The sequence below is a fragment of the Phyllopteryx taeniolatus genome, chromosome 21, assembly GCF_024500385.1.
Source record: "Phyllopteryx taeniolatus isolate TA_2022b chromosome 21, UOR_Ptae_1.2, whole genome shotgun sequence".
NCBI classification, from domain to species: Eukaryota; Metazoa; Chordata; class Actinopteri; order Syngnathiformes; family Syngnathidae; genus Phyllopteryx; species Phyllopteryx taeniolatus.
In genome coordinates this window covers 11,189,432-11,208,326 of record NC_084522.1, presented here as the reverse complement: position 1 = coordinate 11,208,326, position 18,895 = coordinate 11,189,432, and the positions used below count along the sequence as shown (strand labels likewise).

The window sequence follows — 18,895 nt, the reverse complement described above, 5'->3', positions numbered from 1 at the left end:
AAGGCTATTCTCTGAGCGATATTGCAGGGACTTTAGTATTGGGCTAATATGGTCATATACTGTGAATATTTATGAATAGGTCGGTCGTGATAGGGGTATTTCAGGATCCTTTATGATAAGTTAGTAGTACAGGGGAGCATTAGTTAGCTATGGCTGCCTCACAGCCAAGAAGCCTTCGGTTTGAAACTCGGCCGTGGCCCTCCTGCGTGGAATTTGCATTCTCCCCGTGCTTGCGTAAAATATGAACATGAAACACCAAAGAGAGGCTACGGAAAATCATGTTGCAACTGGTGTTTTAGACAGAGAAGATCCTTATCACTTTTGAAAGTAGGCCAAAAGTAGAACCTCTTGATCTCTACGTCTAATTTCTGTTCAACTTTCTCAAAAAGTCCTTGGGAGAAAACAAGAAGAGGAATGAAAGGCGTTAGTATTGGAACACAGGAACGTTGTTTTGTATTGTCTTTTCTGTCACATAAACAGGTTGAATGTGAGGACAGAAATGATGGAGTAAACAGGATGGAACTGGACCCGAACAGCTTGTGGGGTCTGTCCAGTGCAGGAGGCACCTGGCATCATTCATTCAGCACCAAACAAATGAACAGAATTCTCTTCCTCATACTGTTGTATTCAGTTCACTCGTTTGTGCAGGTGACAGACCTCCCGGAATTCCTAGAAAAAAAAAATCCATGAAATGTGGTTTAGGATGAGCGAACTCAGCTGACAATAGAGGATGGAACTGTATGCCCATCTCAAGCATTCAACACATTTGTACTCATAGTCGAACTTGCTTCCCTTCAAAGATGGCATGTTGGACACGACTGTGTTGACTATGTGATTGACACGTACCAGTTATTGCACGGCTAACTACAGTTTCATGTTTCACAGACAAGCTGGGAGGGCTCCGGTGGAAGCACAGAAAGAAGGACATAACTAAGACTCGCGTGCTATCTGGACCACCATAGTCTCCTTGGGGAAGGTTACTCATACTCGTAAGTATGCTCATTGGCACCTGTAAAGAATTGTAAAACAGCAAATTCCTCTCATTAATGGTCCCTGTGCTCATAAGAGACTTCTCTAGTTCACACACCAACATTCCTAAGCACTGGACCAAGGAGCAACGATTTCTTTGCAGTTTCGCTGATGCAACACACGCCAGTCTTTGTGCTTCAATGTGACAAGGAGAATATTTTGTTTCAGAAAACTGGTAATCTTTTGGCACTGCTATTTCATATATGATATAATACTAGTATCCCAATGTAGAAGGAGTTGATTGCGAAACAAGCAGAAGCAGCTTGTGCTTCTCTAAACGCGCAAGTGGCTTAACAGTATCTGCATAATAAGATTTGAAGAGTTGATAAGAGAATGGATTGGAATAACTACTCTGCATAAAGCTACGCATCTATTCCTGAATGTTATATCATTGAACTAGGTACATATAAGGTAGTTCTTAAAGGACTCCATTTGCTAGTATTGACTTGCTGCACACTTGCAACTAGTATAACGCACAATATTCAAGACTACAAATACATCACACAGCAATGGATTTGAACATTGTCAGAGTTGAGGTCTGTCTCACATCTTCTGGAAAATTATTCTATATTTTTGCAGCAAGTGAAACACAGCCTCACTGTGTTTCGTTCTGACTCTGGACTCTAAGGTTTCTCCGAGGCTCAGAAGGTTCATATATGGCTCTAACACGTCAGAGAGGTACTTTGCTGCTAGACCATGAAGAAACTTGTACACAAGCAGAGCTGTTTTAAAGGCTATCCTCTGAGCGATTTTGCAGGGACTTGAGTATTGGGCTAATATGGTGAGATGTTTTGGTTCTAGTAGGGACTCGCACTCAAGCGGCAGCATTCTGGATGTGCTGCAGCTGTCTTATAGCTGATTTAGAGAGCCCAGTGAGCAGGCTGTTACAATTGTCTAACCTGCTAGAGACAAACGCATGGATTAGTCTCTTTAAATCAGGATTAGGCACCATTCCTTCGATGAGTGCAATATAACCTGTTCATTCCGTTCTGAAGAGCGTCTCAAAGTGACTTTCTCCTTGGTTCTGTGGGCCACAGATGTAACTGTGATTTCAGTTCAGTCTGAAATTGTTTTGCATCCACACTCTGAACTGTTTGATGCCGTGACAGAGGGACCATGCAGGACCATCTTCGCCTTCCGTCAGTGAACCGTAAATCTGAGTGTCATCAGAATCGTAGTGGTAGGACACTATAGCTGCATATTTGCTGGACAAATGGAAGCGTGTACAGATTGGACAATAAGGGAACCAGGACTGACCCCTGGGGAACATCATAGGTCATAGCCATTTGGTCGGAGACAGTCACCAATTTCAGCATAGTAAATCCTGTCCTGAAAATAGCACTTGAGCCAGTTTAGCGCAATACCAGATTCCCACCCGTGAGATCATGGTCATTTGTACAATATTGATGTTGTAGCAAGGGGTGTACCTCAGTGGTAGAGCATTTGACTGCAGATCAAGAGGTCATTTGTTCAAATCCCCGTACCCCCTGTAGTTGTTGTAGGTGGTGGTAGTGGCTTTGGGACAAGAAGGGTCAAAAACTGCTTGCTGTCGAACATGAAAGCAAAGTGAATATAGTACCATGGGACCAAAAAAAAAAGGGTTTTAAATTGCTTGTATACAAATAGTTGGGTCTTGTGCTTGTTTACATAATAAATGCCTCACACCGAGTTTTTCCGCCCAGGACCTGTCAGCTAGTCTAGGTAAAGAGCCAGAACCACTTTCAAGGGATGTCAAATCCAAAAGTCAAGCAGAGCTGCACTTTTGAGTTGAGTTCTGCTGGATGCACAGATAAACTTTAGACTCACATTCACAAATCTATCATTTTCATTATGTGAAAACATTTTGTCTTTGGAACAGTTATTCAGTCTGTCTATCTTAGGATTTCATGTCATGACAAAAAAATAAATAAATAATGCAAGCGATCAAAATGAGAGACGGAGGCACAAATAAATCCTGGTGGAAAATATCAACTAAGATGACTTGGTCATTTCATCGAGTTCTGTGGTATAGCTGTGAATCCTGCCTTAATATCAACGAGACCCTGTTAAACCAAACACAGCAAAATTGCAGGTGAACAAACTGGAAAAAAAAAAGTTTATGAAGATGTTATGACAGTCATTCCTCCAACATTCTGGGCCCCTGTCATTTTTTTTCAAACATTCAGTAGTGCAATGCAAGATGTGATTTCTTTAATGATTTAAAAATCAGCAATCATATCGTCAATATGGCCTACAAAACCCAGTTGAGGAGCAGGTCACATGACATTTCTGAGCTGCCAGGTCATTGCTTGTTTAGGATCAGCATGACTGTGTGTATGTGTGTGCGCGCGAGTGTGCAACCTCAGGACGTCGCTGCCTGGTGTCAAGAGCGGCACCACCTGGAAGTACTTCTCCACAGGTTAGAGGTCAATGCCTTTGGACCTGACTGACAACGTCTGTACGCCAACAAAGTGTAATTAGAGAAAAGTTTGGGTTCAAAGGAACAAAAGGAAAACATAACCCTGCCTTGGCCTTTCATGTCTTTATTCTAAATCTTTTTAATCCTCCGTTTTTTTCTCCAGTATTTTTGCCACAGTGAGCCACTGACATCTTTTTAAACGTCTGTTATGCCGTGTGTAGACGATAAGACATACACAATTTCCAAGAAGCCACTCTTTGCTTCTTTGAGATTTCCAAAATCTCACTGAATTCGCAAACATGACTGATAAACTAGCCGATGTCACTGTGTAACGTTTATGTGCTCGAGAGGGGTCATGATGCTTTTCAACCCGCTAAGCCAAAATCATGAAGACCCAAGCATCAACATTTCTTTAAGAACTCAAGCCCAGATTCAACCAAGGTTAGCGATGCAGCATGGCAGCTATTTAGTCTATTCAGCCATCGCTCCTCATAACATCCACGGGGGGCTCTCGGGCTTCATGTCTCCGCTTATCAAGGCATGCCAGACATTCTCTCCACGCGTGTTTGTGTGCGATTGAATGTGGCGCGCTTGTGTGCATGGAAATGTTTGTGTGTGCATGCTCCGACCTGAGCGCAGACGTGAGCATAAACATGTGAATTCACCTCCTCGAAATTCCAAACACTTGTAGCGCCCATGAACCAAAACAACGGGATGGTTTCCTGTTTTGTTCTCGGGCTCTTTTGAAAGAAGAGACTCCCCTCTTTCCAGCGTCCACCTAACACCCCCACCTCCCTCCCACGTTATTTGGGTAAAATGAATGGAAAGTTAAAAGAAGCTGAAAAAGCATCTCAGGTAATCATTAAGTAGTTTTCCATTTTAGATTAGCTGGTCACAGCTTTTGAGTCTTATCTTGTTTTCAAAGTGCAACTTAGCCAAATTCCAATAACATGCAGCATTGCTTCCTGTTGTTCACTCCAAAACTTTCCAAAGAGCAAGTGGTGCTGAAATGGGAATGGAAGCGTTCATGATTTAAAAGCGTAGCATCAAAGTGCCATAGGTCAAGTTTTATAACACTTCAACTATTTGATGCATTTACAATCTGTTGTGCGATCCTTTATGCATCTTTTGTTGTACAGTTGTTTCCCAGACTCTGATTTGGTTTTTGGGTACATCAATAACAAGTAATTAGACTCTAAAGTAAATTTTCAATGGAGGCTTTGCTTCAAAGATGATTCTCTTGCAAATCAATACTTCCAATTTTAATTCAAAGCAAAGAATTCTTCTTCTCTGAAATATGTTATTAAAATCTAGCTTTTGGTTGTACAACCCCAATTCCAATGAAGTTGGGGCGTTGTGTTAAACATAAATACAAACAGAATACAATGATTTGCAAATCATGTTCAACCTAGATTTAACTGAATACACTACAAAGACAAGATTTTTAAACGTTCAAACTGATCAACTGTATTGTTTTTAGCAAATAATCATGAACTTGGAATTTTATGGCTGTAACACGTTCCAAACATGTCCCTGGGACAGGGTCATGTTTACCACTGTGTTACATCACCTTTGCTTTTAACAACATTCAATAAACGTCTGGGAACTGAGGACACTAATCGTTGAAGCTTTGTAGGTGGAATTCTTTCCCATTCTTGCTTGATGTACAGCTTCAGCTGTTCAACAGTCCGGGGTCTCCGTTGTTGTATTTTATGCTTCATAATGCGCCACACATTTTCAATGGGAGACAGGTCTGGACTGCAGGCAGGCCAGTCTCGTACCCGCACTCTTTTACTACGAAGCCACGCTGTTGTAACACGTGCAGAATGTACTAGGGCAGATTTGTTTGATAACAGAGAATTAATTGAGAGCTCATTAAGTTATACAAGTGTACCTAATGGTTTGGTTGGTTTGTGCAGTGATTCCCAACAACTGTAAAGAGAGAGATCATCAGTTGTCCCACGGGAAATGATCCAATTTCACTCCCCCACCCCCACCCCCATTTCATTTTCCTGTATTTTGGTTCAACTATCTGTAGTTATAGTGACATACAGGAGAATGAAATGCTTTGTGTCATTCGGTTCAAAATGATTGTATTCCATTACCTTCAACAAACTTCACTTCAACACTGCATCTACAGGCAGTACTTTAGTCACCATCAAATTACATCAGACTTGATCCTATTAAAGCAACAGGAAATGTTCTTGATCAATTTGATGAAAACATGACATTCAGCGGTCTTTCCTGTGTTCCAGTAAAAGTTCAGACTGTGAACTTGGCATTTTTGAGGAATCGCCGCAGAAAACAAACTGAGGGGAGGAGGTGAGCCAAGCAGGCACGGAGGCAGACTGCATTATTGCAACAGCTGATTGTTCTCAGAGTCAAAACAACACACGCTCAAGCCGCTGTGGAATGGCATTGTAATAACAAACAATTCTTATTTCTTGCCATCGGGCTGAAACAATCTGAATTGCCAGGCAGTGAAACAGGCAGCAGTGAGGCCGCAGCCGGCGCGGGTGCACATTTGAGCCTGAGCACGGAGGGACCGCAATAACAGGAACCACACAGAAGCCCCTGCAGCACAGCAGATAAGAACCTGTCTCAATGTGGAACCGAAGGGTCGCAAGTTGCCTCATAAAAGTACCGGTAATGAATAAACCTAATAATATCCAACCACTGTAAACTCACACGTATGGTGGAGCCTATCAGATCATGTACATTCTGTTTCAGGGCGCTGGTCACGTTCATATTCCATGTACTGTAATCTTCACACAGGTGTAAAATAATACCCCAAAAAATGAACCGCTGTTTATATTAAATATTGATGCATCACCGGATCGAGATTCAAACCTGGAATCTCAGAACTGAGGCAGCCATGCTAAACACTAGCACCGTGCTGCACAGAGAGCTTTCCATATAAAATGTAAAAATGATAAATCGTGTACTCACCCGTAACTATCATCTGCTTATTTTTTTGATCATTTCGAGTTATATGGTTATCATCACACTGTTCCTCCTTGCCATCACCAGTAAGTACCCTTCTGTGGTGGCATCACAAGAAAGAAGAAACACAATCACAAAATGCTAAACACACTTGTCTTGTGGGATATGCTGATGTCTCACGTGATGTTACGCATGTTGTGGTTTTGAACTCTACTATACTTTGCCCTCTAACCCTATGCCCTCGTTTAGTGACCCCCCCCCCCCCCCGCCGAAACCCCCCCCCCCCCCCCCCCCCCCCCCCCCCGCCCCACAACATCCCCCAACTTACATACAGACACCGATGAAAAAGCACACCGGACTGGACCATATTTATCTTTCTTTAAAATGCATTGAATTATAAACTAAAACGACAGCAACAGTAAAGAATATTTAGAATTAAGGAAAAAAACTGAATTAAAAAAATCATAAAATAAACTCTTGCATTGCACAAAAGGGTAAAATAATTGGGGGAACCTTATCGGAATAATAAGATACATGAGCTGTGGCGGTAGATGGCTGTACATCATCTTCGGTGATGGAAGATGATCCTGATGTTGCAAACAAAACAAAAAAATACATATAGAATTTTGATATGAGACATGCAATGATCGGGCCGGTAAATTAACATGTTGTTATGTTTTATTAATTCACCTATTAATAGAGGAATAGTATCAATAAACATTAAAACAGAGGGCCCATTTTAAATGTGCGTTGAGTTATTTTCCTGTTAAACTTTCAGTAAGATACTAATACAAGCAAAAACATACGCATGCGGCCGTGAAGCTCTCAGTTACTTTTTACCAACAGCAACCTTAGCTCCTCCCTCAAATAGAGAAATCTTTGAACAACATAGATGTCATTCTCCCTTGACATCAATAACCTCTCATTTCAAATTTTCATAGCCAAATCCTTGAAGACTGCAGATTCCCATTACAGATGCCAATGATTTACATGTCATGATGCCCATAGAAAACCTTATCAGCAATTATTTCATTTGGGTGAACATCATTAATTATTAATAACATAATTTCTAGAAAATGTGTTATTTCAGAAGTCTGTATAAAACTGGTGGGCCTTCACATTAATCAGTACCTAAGAAGTAGTTGTCAGATTGAAAAAGTTTGGTGACCAGTGCAATGGAAGCTTAAATCTTTTGTTCCACAACATGAGGAGTCGGCAGCATGCACATTGTGACACTCATCTGTCGCACTGATTGACAGCCATTTTGTCCTTCTCATAGTCTTCAGATAGCTTTGATGTTATGGAAAACATAAGACAACAACTCCTGGAATGACGTCTCTTGTTAAGCCCTGAGACGTGAACGCCCTCACACACGCACGCAAGAGACGCGACATGAATTTTCAAGAAAAATGTCCTCTTCACTGTTTTGCACACAACTCACTTCCAATAAGACTCTAAAAGTATTTTTGCCTTAATGGTCCTTCTGAGTAGAAAACGTGAAAAATGTAAAAAGAAAAAAAAATGTTTTTGTGTGGTTAAATAAGGCCACGTGATGACCATAAAATGTACACTGGTATGCTCTGCAGGTGCTAGTGCAGTCTTACGGCACTGCACACTCTGTGAGATCATGGAAAGCAAAATGAATCTTCTGAACCAAGCAAACATGCTCTTGGTTTGCACCGACTTGCACCGCAAGGCCTTTTAATCGTCACAAACATAGATTAATGGTTTTAAATACTGATAACATCTCTTGCATAATAGGCTTACTTGTGAGTGAAGGGTCGACAAAATGAAAAGTATACAGCAAGATGCATCTTGCAAATGCTAAAAGCAGAATTTGGATGTCAATCATAATTTTTCATTGTGATTGATTTGATGCCTTTTTTTGTTTTTTTTGTTTTTTTAAAGCCTTGCAAGTTTTGACTACGATAATGATTTATTTGAACGGTCATTCTGGTTGAACTAAATTACACTGTGTGGGGTCCCGCAGCCGAAAGTTACATTGTTTTGAACAATAAAATTATTAATGAAATATGCAATATGGGTAGCACGGTGGTCTACTGGTTAGCACGTCTGCCTCAGGTCTGATGTACTCGTTTTGGTAGTCTCCAGGTACTCCTGCTTCCTCCCACATTCCAAAAACATGCATTTTAGTTTCACCCAAGACTCTAAATGTGCATCACATTTGCTTTCTGGCCTCACTGTATCATACTTGGATGTTTTTAATATTGTGCATCTTTCATGTAGCTGAATACGGTCCCGTAATGCCAATATACTGCAAACCTCCATCTTCGTAGTGTAGCACAGTTTTAAACAACTTCAAATGAAAATAATAATCACTTTGAAAGATTTACTAATGTCTATCAAGAGCAATACAGACACAAAACTGACTGATCCATGAAGGACATAGAGTAACTTTCACCAGTGTTTGGCCAACTGCTTCTTCAAGAATCTTGGGAGAGAGAAAAAATAAACAGATGATTGTCTGTTAGTATTGGTTATTAATTGCAACATTTTTAAATGTTTAGTAGATGGTGTATATGTACTGTAATGTGGCTAACGAAGTGTATCGTTTACCTGCACCCAAGTGCCATTCTAAAAGCTTTTTCCCAAGAATATGGCAACCAATTTGGACTGTTGTAATATTCATTTCAAAAATGATTTCAGTTCATTTCAATTCAAGCGCCAGAGCCCATGTCGTAAAGACCCCACACGTGACAACTCCAATCCCGCAACACAAACAGCTTTTGAAATCCTTAAGATCATAAAATCACTCTGCGCTGTCATTTGAGGGAATTCATTCTCTGTGAACTTTGATGCCCCGAGGACTTTGGTTTATGAGCCAAAGCAACATTCCCACCACTCCTCATGAGAGGTTCCCCAGAAATCACAACAACAAACCTGTTGTGCGGAAGTGACTACAAGGAGAATAACTGTCTGAATAGAAAACAAAATGGAACGTACACATGAAAACAGCACGGTGACTGTGAAAAATGAGTGAGTTCGTCCAAAGCAAACAATGTCATTTTAAGTATTTTCCTTGCTCGATTGAATTTCAACACCCACGCCGTCGCCTTTTATCATGGAGTCCGCAATCAAAGTGAGGAAGTGCAATAGGTTATTATGACTGGATGACAGGTATTTGTCGGATTTGATGCTTGTGATCGGAGTGCTACCGTAATTATTCGGCTGATAGTTGCACTAAAATGGTTGCTATGGGAACAACCAATTACACCTCCTGTCGTGGTGCATTTTAGACACCAAAGCAACAGCACAGGTTTACTTCCTGTTCCTCCTGTTCTCACTTCCTCATGTTTTTCAAATGGTTAATTTGTACAACTCAGATTGCAAATCTTATTTCGGATGAAAACAAAAAGACACGTTAAATGAGACATTCCACACAGGACCCTGACAACTAAAGTAAATATTAGATCACTTTTAGTGGGTTCACGAAAATGAACAAATATATTTTTTATGCTTTTGAAATTATAAGGTTTTTCTAGTGTGGCACCGTGGAATAGTAGGTTAGGGTTAGTGGATAGGATAGGTTAGGTTAGGTTAGGTTAGGTTAGGTTAGGTTAGGTTTATTCTTGGTGCAAAACTGTTGACAGCTGGAATATGTTCCAATGCCACGCAATGACTCGATGCGATTACTGGAGCTGCGGCACACACTTCAAAACATTTATGTGAGCTTAACTGGAGAGCCGCAATGTATATTGGATGACTGGAAACATGCGGTAACCAGAGAACAATAGTGTTTTAATGCAAGTTTTACCGCAGCATTCAACAACACGCTCATTTTGCTGTATTTGCATGCAGCAAATGAGTCATGAGCTTAACAGGACAAGACGAGGTAAAGGATGACGGCAAAAATGGTAGATAATGACATTTACTCATAAATGTATGATTTAGTGTTCAATCTGTTTAGTTGAACACAAAGCTGATATTGTTGCAGGAGGTGAAGAAAGAAAGACACTGAGACCAATTAAGTGAAATTGGATCATTTCCCGGGGCACACCTGGTGGTCTCTCACGGAACACTAATGCCACAACGGTTGGCGAATCACTGCATTGCACACACCTGCAAAATCCCCTACAAGAACTTTATGAGATACGAATATGAACATTGCTCAGTTTCTGTATTAAGTTGACAATAACACATTTGTCATTGTGATTGTCCTTTGCAGGGGTTGTACAACTTTACGACATTATATTGATAAGTGTTTCAGATTTTTTTTGTCCTCTTTCTTCTGCATTCATCCTTCACCACTACAAACTGAAACCATTACAAAACTAATCTGACAGTAGTGTAAGCTTGTTTTGCTGCTGCATTGAATCTCACAGTAGTGTACCGGTGTGTGAGAGTTGTTTTGGGCTGAGTTCACGCCTCAAAATGAAGACAATTTCACTAGTCATTAAAATGAATGTTCTGTCAGTGTCAATCTGAAGGAAGTCATGCTATTATAATGAAGCATAAGTGTTTGAAAACAAACCAGGCAACCAGGGCAACATACATTACCTGCTCCATGTGCGGCAACGGCAGGCGGCGACTTCCAGACTGCGGAAACCAGTTCCGCTCTGACATTTTCCACTTCTTTGTCATACAGCATGAAAATGCCTTTTGGGATACGATGTCGTGGAGCTGAACCCTTGGTAAACATCATCTGGGCCTGAGAAATGCTCTCCTTTGCCCTGCAGAGAAGTAAACTCACGATTAGAAGTATATTTAAGAAGAAAGTGGAGGAATAGAAACTCCCTGCAAAACCTGTGCACTTTTGCAATTTTGACTTAGCATGATTTTGCTCTTGCTTTATTTATTGCAATAGAGAGGCAATATGTACTTAGAAATAAAACCCAAAAAGTGGGGATTACGTCGCTACTTTTCAATATAATCTCCCTTTTTCTCAACATTGACTGTGACATCGATTAACAACGGCATGATTGCCAGCCTCATTATATTTAGTAGGCTGCGCTTTTTTTTTTTTTTACAGCTTGCTTAATTTGTTCATCGTCAGAGAAGTGCCGACCCCTAACTCCTACTTTTAAAGGTCCAAAAATCAGATGGTGCCACATCGGACGAGTACGGCCGATGGGTTATGGTTGTCTAGCCAAAGGAACTGTTGACTTCACGAGCTCCATTGCCTGTCATGAAGGTCAATCAAAGCAGTTAAGTAAGTTTAAGTAAGCCTTCAAACAAATATTTAAAGTACAAACCGTGAAAATTTCTGAACAGAAAATCACTTATTAGTAGGTTGAATTAAATTGGTCTCATTACTTTTTGACTGCCCCTCGTATAACATTATGTGCCAAGGCAGAAAGTGGTTGCAATAGCTTTTCAAGTTTATATGCATTCCAGTATTTGAAATGATCATTAGCCCTTCTGAAGTTCAAGTTTGTGTGTGCAAGGCAGCTTTTTACTTGCTACAGTGAAATACATGGCAAGCGCTTATGAGTCTTCATACATGCTCCGTATATTGATTGCAATTCATCCATCCATCCATTCTCTCTGCTGCTCATCCTGTTCAGGGATGGGGAGCTGGAACCTATGCCAGCCGACTTCAGGCGAGAGGCTACAACCCTGGACTGATCAACAGTCAATCACAGCGCACGTAGAGACAGACAACCACTCACATTCACATTCATAACTTCCCTGAGTGGGAACTGAACCCACACTGTGCACTAAAATCAGGCGAATGAACACTGGAGTCACCATCCAACATCCTGCAATATCCTTCATGTAAATTAAAATCTGAAAAAACAGTCTGCTTGGTGTAAGATGTTTTGTCTGACCTCAAATTTCAGTTCAAGGAGCGCACATACAAGCATACAAGCGTGATACTGTATGTGATGTCATAAACAGCTTGGAGTAGATGCCTGGAATAAAAGAGGCAGTGGCGTTTGTTTGTTTGTTTGTTTACATGTCATTACACTAGTCCTGTGATTGTCAACCAGTCGAGGGTGTACCCCGCCTCTCACTCAAACCTAATGAGGACAAACACTATAGAAAATGGATGGATACATTATATTAAAATTACATTAGTACTACTGCTACTACTAAATTAAATCCATTAAAATTTTATAATTTAATGTTTGAATATGTGACAGACTCTTATATTTTATTCTTATTAAAGTTTTAATAGAATGATTCTCATAGTTTTTGATCGAGTACATACTCAGTACTCTAATATGTTTAGCTGAAATTTGAAGACATCTAAATTTTATATTCGATTCCTATAGAGCTTGAGGACGTATATTCAATATTGCGAGGCTAAATACACATCATCCCCTCTGAAAGAATCACTTTAGATGATTAAGCTGAAGAGGACATAATTACGATAGAATTACTGCGTACAGATAACAATCTTCATTCGTCTAAAATTTCATTAGTAGGAACAAAGTGACGTTTAACAGTTTTCCAGTGGTTTTGGCCTTTTCACTTTAGTTCATAACGATAATTGCAGCACAACATGCAGCAACCATGAACTCCTTGATGGACATCCTAATCTCGGTTGAGCTCTGCTCATCTGCACTCCTCACCGAACACCTTTGGGAGGTTCTGATTGGACCGCTCCGTTCCCTAGACAGCACACACTCAATCCCCTGATAGCAGCTGTATTAATGACACTGCGCGCTGGAGTTTTCGCTGGGGGGAAAAAAAACTCCCACACAGTGACATCACATATGGGCTCGCACAGTTACCGATCGAGTGAAGACGGACCGACAGCCGCTGACATGAAGCAAAATTCCGTACACGTTGCCCCACAGTGGGTGGCACTTAGAAGATCACAGCATATTTAAGTGACGGTTGACGAGCCTTGAAGAGTAGGAGCGAGGCCGGACACCTAAGAAAGTTCTGTTGATCACGATAGTGTGGTCTATATTTAGAAGAATGACGGAACAGTGAACACACAGCGTCAGTTTCAATATGTCACAACACAACCTAAAACTCAGTGGGGGGTGTGGTCAGGGATAGCAAGACCTTCAATGCTGGCCTAAACGCTATCAAAGTACTGACCTAAATTCTAATATTTGAGCTAGGAATTTACAATCATATATTCCAGACAATTTATTTTCAATTTTTTGGTGTTTCACTTGGTTGTAGTGCTTCCAATTCGTGTGTGTATTTTTTTCCTCCAATCACATTTCAGCTTCTCTGTGTTGCTATGTCAACATGATCTGCTGAGACCTTCACAACAGTCGTGTTGGCCAATGGCCTCACAAGGCAATGATGGATTTTCTTTAAACTTCTAGGTATTTTATTTAAACTTTTTCTTTTATGTTTCTGTCATGTTATCAGATGGATTGTGATTCTGAAACGCTCCAGATGATGTACTTGGCACAGTTGAGTGCTGTTATCATTTGCATTTTGAATAATGTTGATGGTTTCTATACTTGTGACGTAATAAGTCCCCAGGTACCAAATGTGCAGCCCGCCACTGCGAGAACTTATATGTAGAATGATATGTACTGTATGCATGACATGTAGCCAAACCAGTACATAAAGACTGGATGATGTAGCCAGTGGTGCTGCCTCCCATGACTGACATGTTTAAACGTCTACTATGTCTTTTTGAAACACAAGATGTCACAACACAGCTACCAAAGATTACTATATTCGATGTTCAGGCTTTGTTTGTATTTACAAATATCATATAATACACGCGGGGGAACGGTGACCGACTGGTTAGAGCGTCTGCCTCGCAGTTCTGAGGACCGGGGTTCAATCCCCGGCCCCGCCTGTGTGGAGTTTGCATGTTCTCCCCGTGCCTGCGCGGGTTTTCTCCGGGCACTCCGGTTTCCTCCCACATCCCAAAAACATACATGCTAGGTTGATTGACAACTCTAAATTGCCCGTAGTTGTGAATGTGAGTGCAACTGGTTGTTTGTTTGTATGTGCCCTGCGATTGGCTGGCAACCAGTTCAGGGTGTACCCCGCCTCCTGCCCGATGACAGCTGGGATAGGCTCCAGCACGGCCGCGACCCTTGTGAGGCGAAGCGGCTCAGAAAATGGATGGATGGATATAATAAATGCGTATTTGTATAAACAAATGATATACATGTATTTATTTTTTGTCCGAAGACACCAGCCATAAGAAAACCTTTTTTTTTTTTTTTTTGCATGTTCGGCTTCAAAACAATCATCAAACCAGTCATGTTTGGTCATAATGACGTTCTGCATATAGCGTATTGCGTTGGGTAATACGTTCTCTCTAAACCGCTGGAAATGCAATGCTCATTATGGCTAATTATGTGTGCTCAGAATGCTGCTTGTTGTTGTTGTTGTTTTACTAGCTTTTGAAGTCGGGTTGCCACGCCACTCTGTTTGGCTCATAAATTCTAATACCCACCTGCCATGAAGCTCGGCGTACGTCACTGATTGTGCTCTGTGACATTGTCAACCAGTCCAGGGTGTACCCCGACTCTCACCCAACATTAGTTGGAATAGGCTCCAGCTCACCTGCGATGCAAATGAGAACAATCAGTAAAGTAGAAGCTGTATGGATGTTCCTGTTGCAGCACTGTAATGCTGTTGACATTTATTTAGGGTTGGTCGCATGGGGGTTACTCGGATAATAATCGGCATCCGTTGTGCCATCTGATATTGAAAGCCTGTGAAATCTAACAGGAATGACAAAATAGGGGATTCGTTCTATAGAAACCAAACAGTCACAAACACCCTCGTCTTCTTTAAATGTGCGTATTTTTCCACTGAATAACTGATTGCCTCTGACTCATCACTAAGGAATGTCTGTGATGTTCAGTCAGAACTGTCCAACAACGGACCGCCCCGCTAGGCGGACGATGCCGCATCGCCAAATAAGGGTCTTAACATTCCAGCTAACCTCCATGTTTACTAGTTTTGGCAAATGAGTCAACTACAGCGGTAGGTGAGCCAGTATCACCTTTCTGATGCATGATGTCACAGGGCACAATCGCTTTTGTCCATCTTTCTCTATTCCAAGTGGCTGCTGATCCATATCCCATTTAGGTTGGAAACATCACTGCGCCATGCATCCATCCATCCATTTTCTACAGCACTTGTCCTCATTGGGGTCTCACGTGAGCTGACTTATTGAATTACTGCACATGTTCAACTATTCAAATTAGAATGGCGCTCAGAATGAACGCAAGGCTGAACAACATGATTCTTGTGAAAATCCATGCACAGCGTAATCAAAAAACTGTTATCCGTACAAGTCCATCCATCCAACTATTTTCTATACCACTAATCCTGTTTAGGGTTCCGGGCATCTGGTCCCGATACTTTGTGCTCAGCAATCTTTCCTGGAAATTAGGTAAATAGACATAATTCTGAGAACTAGCAACCAAACAAGACATCTACTTGGCAAAAGTCATAAAATCGTCCATCACTTAGGACACATGCTACAACCTGCTAAACATTTCATTTAACAGCTCTTCCTTCTGTCTCTGTTAGCTCTGGTTTGTAGCCTTCTGGAGAGTTCTGATTCTGATTTTGTACAAAAGAGAACCTTCTTTCTCTCTTTCTCTAACAATGTGGTGATGAACTCAGGAATTACTCTATTGAAGCTGGCAACAAACAAACAAAAACAAAACAGGAAACTCCTATTGCAAGTCCGAAAATTACCTAACATGGCTCCTTCCGAAAACAACAGGAGACAGCTGGATGTATGAATAAGTGCACAATAATAATACATTAGATTGCAAAGCTCTACATTTCAGCTACTGTAGGATGTTTTTGCACTAATAAAACACACATTAGCTAATTGATCCCCACCTAGTGTCTCTTTGGGTCTCCTGCCAGGTCGTTGCACTCTGCAGTCTTGCCAGCATTACGGTTTTGTGCGCAAGGCAAGTTACAATGTTTTTCAGGTGGCCATGGCAACGCGGAAGACTGAGCGAGCGGCATTCGCAGGAAGTGCTGCGTGGACAACAGGATGTGCCCTGGCTCCGCTGTCGAGGGTCGAAGAATTCTAGGAAGTTATTGTACCTTGTGGAATGGGCTCAGGAATGTTAGATGTCTGTCTTTCTTTTTTTTTTTAGGCCTGAGTCATATCACGCTGAAGGTGACGGGCTTTGAAGATAATGTGACCCTGTTCCGTGCTTGTGAGGCTGTTTGTGCTCACCCACTTCCACATTCCCCTTGACAGCCTGAAAATGTCATTGATGGAAGAAAAAAAAAAAAAAGCCCTCAGCACATTCAGTCCGCAGACACAAACATGAGGTCTGGAGACCTGGAAAGAAGAGATGGCCTAGGACAGAGGTGGGCAACGTAGGACCCACGGGCCGTCGAGCATTTACATAGTCAAGAGCCCTTTAATATTTGTTGTATTGATGTAGCAGTATTTTTAAACTAAAATTGGTTAATTAAAAAGAAATTAATTGGGTTATGAATAAATGTCATTGATGTGCCTCCCCCCAAAAAAGTTTGATAATTTTATTGTAATTTCCTAAAGATGCCCCAAGATGGCGGCAGCGGACTACTTTATTTTAAATGAAGCTCCTCAACTCACTTGAACACTTACTGGGCACCAAGATCCCACCAGATGATGCATAAAAGCAGCTAATAGGTGAGTTTTACAGTGGTGGCTAAGTTCAAAAAATAAAAATCCTTGAATAGACGAATTTACGAATGACAAACCGAAAATATGCAGGCTTCACTGTACATTTAATTTTATTATTTACAAGAAAATTCATTATAAATAATGCAATTACAATATTGAATTCATTACCATTGAATTATTCAAATAAACCCATCCATCCATCCATCCATTTTCTGTACCGCTTAATCCTCACTAAGGTCGTGGGCGTGCTGGAGCCAAACCCAGCTAATTTCGGGCGAGAGGCGGGGTACACCCTGAATTGGTCGCCAGCCAATCGCAGGGCACATATAAACAAACAACCATTTGCACATCACATTCACACCTGCGGGCAATTTAGAGTCGTCAATCAACCTACCTTGGATGTTTTGGGGATGTGGGAGGAAAATAGAACGCCCGGAGAAAACCCACGCAGGCACGGGGAGAACATGCAAACTCCGCATGGGCAAGGCCGGATTTGAACCCAGGTCCTCAGAACTGTGAGGCCGATGTGCTAACCAGTCCTCCACCGTGCCGCCTTAAAATAAACCATTTTACATATTTTAAATACACATTTTTGCTTGATTACTGCTTGTTTAAAACTGTTGACTCAGCGAACATGTTTTCTATCCATCACCTGAACCGCAGTGTCTAATTTGTGTTTTTATGACTATAATTACTCTTGATGAAGCGGGAGGGCGAAGCAGCGACATGATCGCTGGCACTGCACACACACACACACACACGCGCGCGCGGAAGGACTCTGCTCCAAGCTCTTAATCTGCCCTCGTCTCTCTCGTCTGTCTCCATTCACACTTTTCCCGCAGACACTTGATGTATCCGGTGGGCTGACATTCTTTACTCAGGCTGTGTTTTTGATCACCAGGCCACTAATTGTCTGCCTGCCCCCCCCCACTCCCCAGCAGTCCTGCCAGTGTCCTGGATGTTTCCGCTGTGACAGGCTTTCTCCCTGACGCGTGGATGGAGCTGTCCTCCCGCGGGTCAGGGAGCAGCGAGGTCATGGGTTAACACCACGGGCGGTGCTTTAACAACAAATAAATTGTCCCCAAATCCCCAAAGAGGGGCTGAAAGGCTTCTCTCTCTGGCCCTATAAATCCCATCACACCCTAAAAACGGCTAATGCTGTGCTTTATTACTTTTAAAAGCATCCGTTTGTCTGAACTGCGATTGTTTATATGTCATCTTTATGGGTATAAATCCTGACCCCCACGTCGCCACTGCATCTATTCAGTGTGCAGACAGTAAAATATAAGCAATGGGGTGAAACACATTGAGCTAATGGGGGTGAGGATCAGCGGGCTGATCCCCTCGCCGGATCAAATGTTTGCTGTGTGTTGACAGCTATATTCTGCCTGTGGGATCAGGATGTGTATTTGTGTGACTAAAGGTGTAGAGAACACCCCCCGATGATGTGTTCTTCAATGGAGGGGTTAACAGGTTTGACCCTCACCCTGACCCACCCCCAACCCCAGCCAATGACAGAAAGGTTAGGCGGACTCTTCATTAGGTACATCTGGACAATGGAATAAGATCCAATCTGTGAGTTCTTTCCAAAAATTCTTCCTTTACAAAGATAATAATAATCAAGGAACAATCTTTGACTTTTTAATACTTTGCATTTTCCAGCAAGCCAAGCAAAGCCACAAACATTACAGAAACACATAAACCACACTTGTCGGGATAATATAGTGCAGTTTTACAACACTGCAAACTCCAAAAAGCACAACAATAGATATATTGTTCAATTGATGACGGCTATCAAAAGGGAGAATTATTATCATCATCATCATCATCATCATACAGAGAGAGTTTTTGCAGCTCTTACCTGAACGCTTGATATTCATGTCATATTCGTATCAACAGTTTCAAGCTCTGCACATATTAGTTGTAATATAATTCATCATTGCGTCATATATCACTGTCAATATAATTACACACACCACTTT

General features: G+C 41.5%; 1 long non-coding RNA gene across 1 annotated transcript; it reads right to left on the bottom strand.

The window, feature by feature from the left end:
- Positions 1–500: 500 nt before the first annotated feature.
- LOC133471523 (uncharacterized) lies at positions 501–14,796 on the bottom strand. Its single transcript, XR_009786232.1, has 3 exons — positions 14,718–14,796; positions 10,889–11,061; positions 501–669 (listed from the first exon to the last, which is right to left on the bottom strand). It is a non-coding gene; the product is annotated as an uncharacterized LOC133471523 (long non-coding RNA).
- Between the last annotated feature and the right edge of the window lie 4,099 nt (positions 14,797–18,895).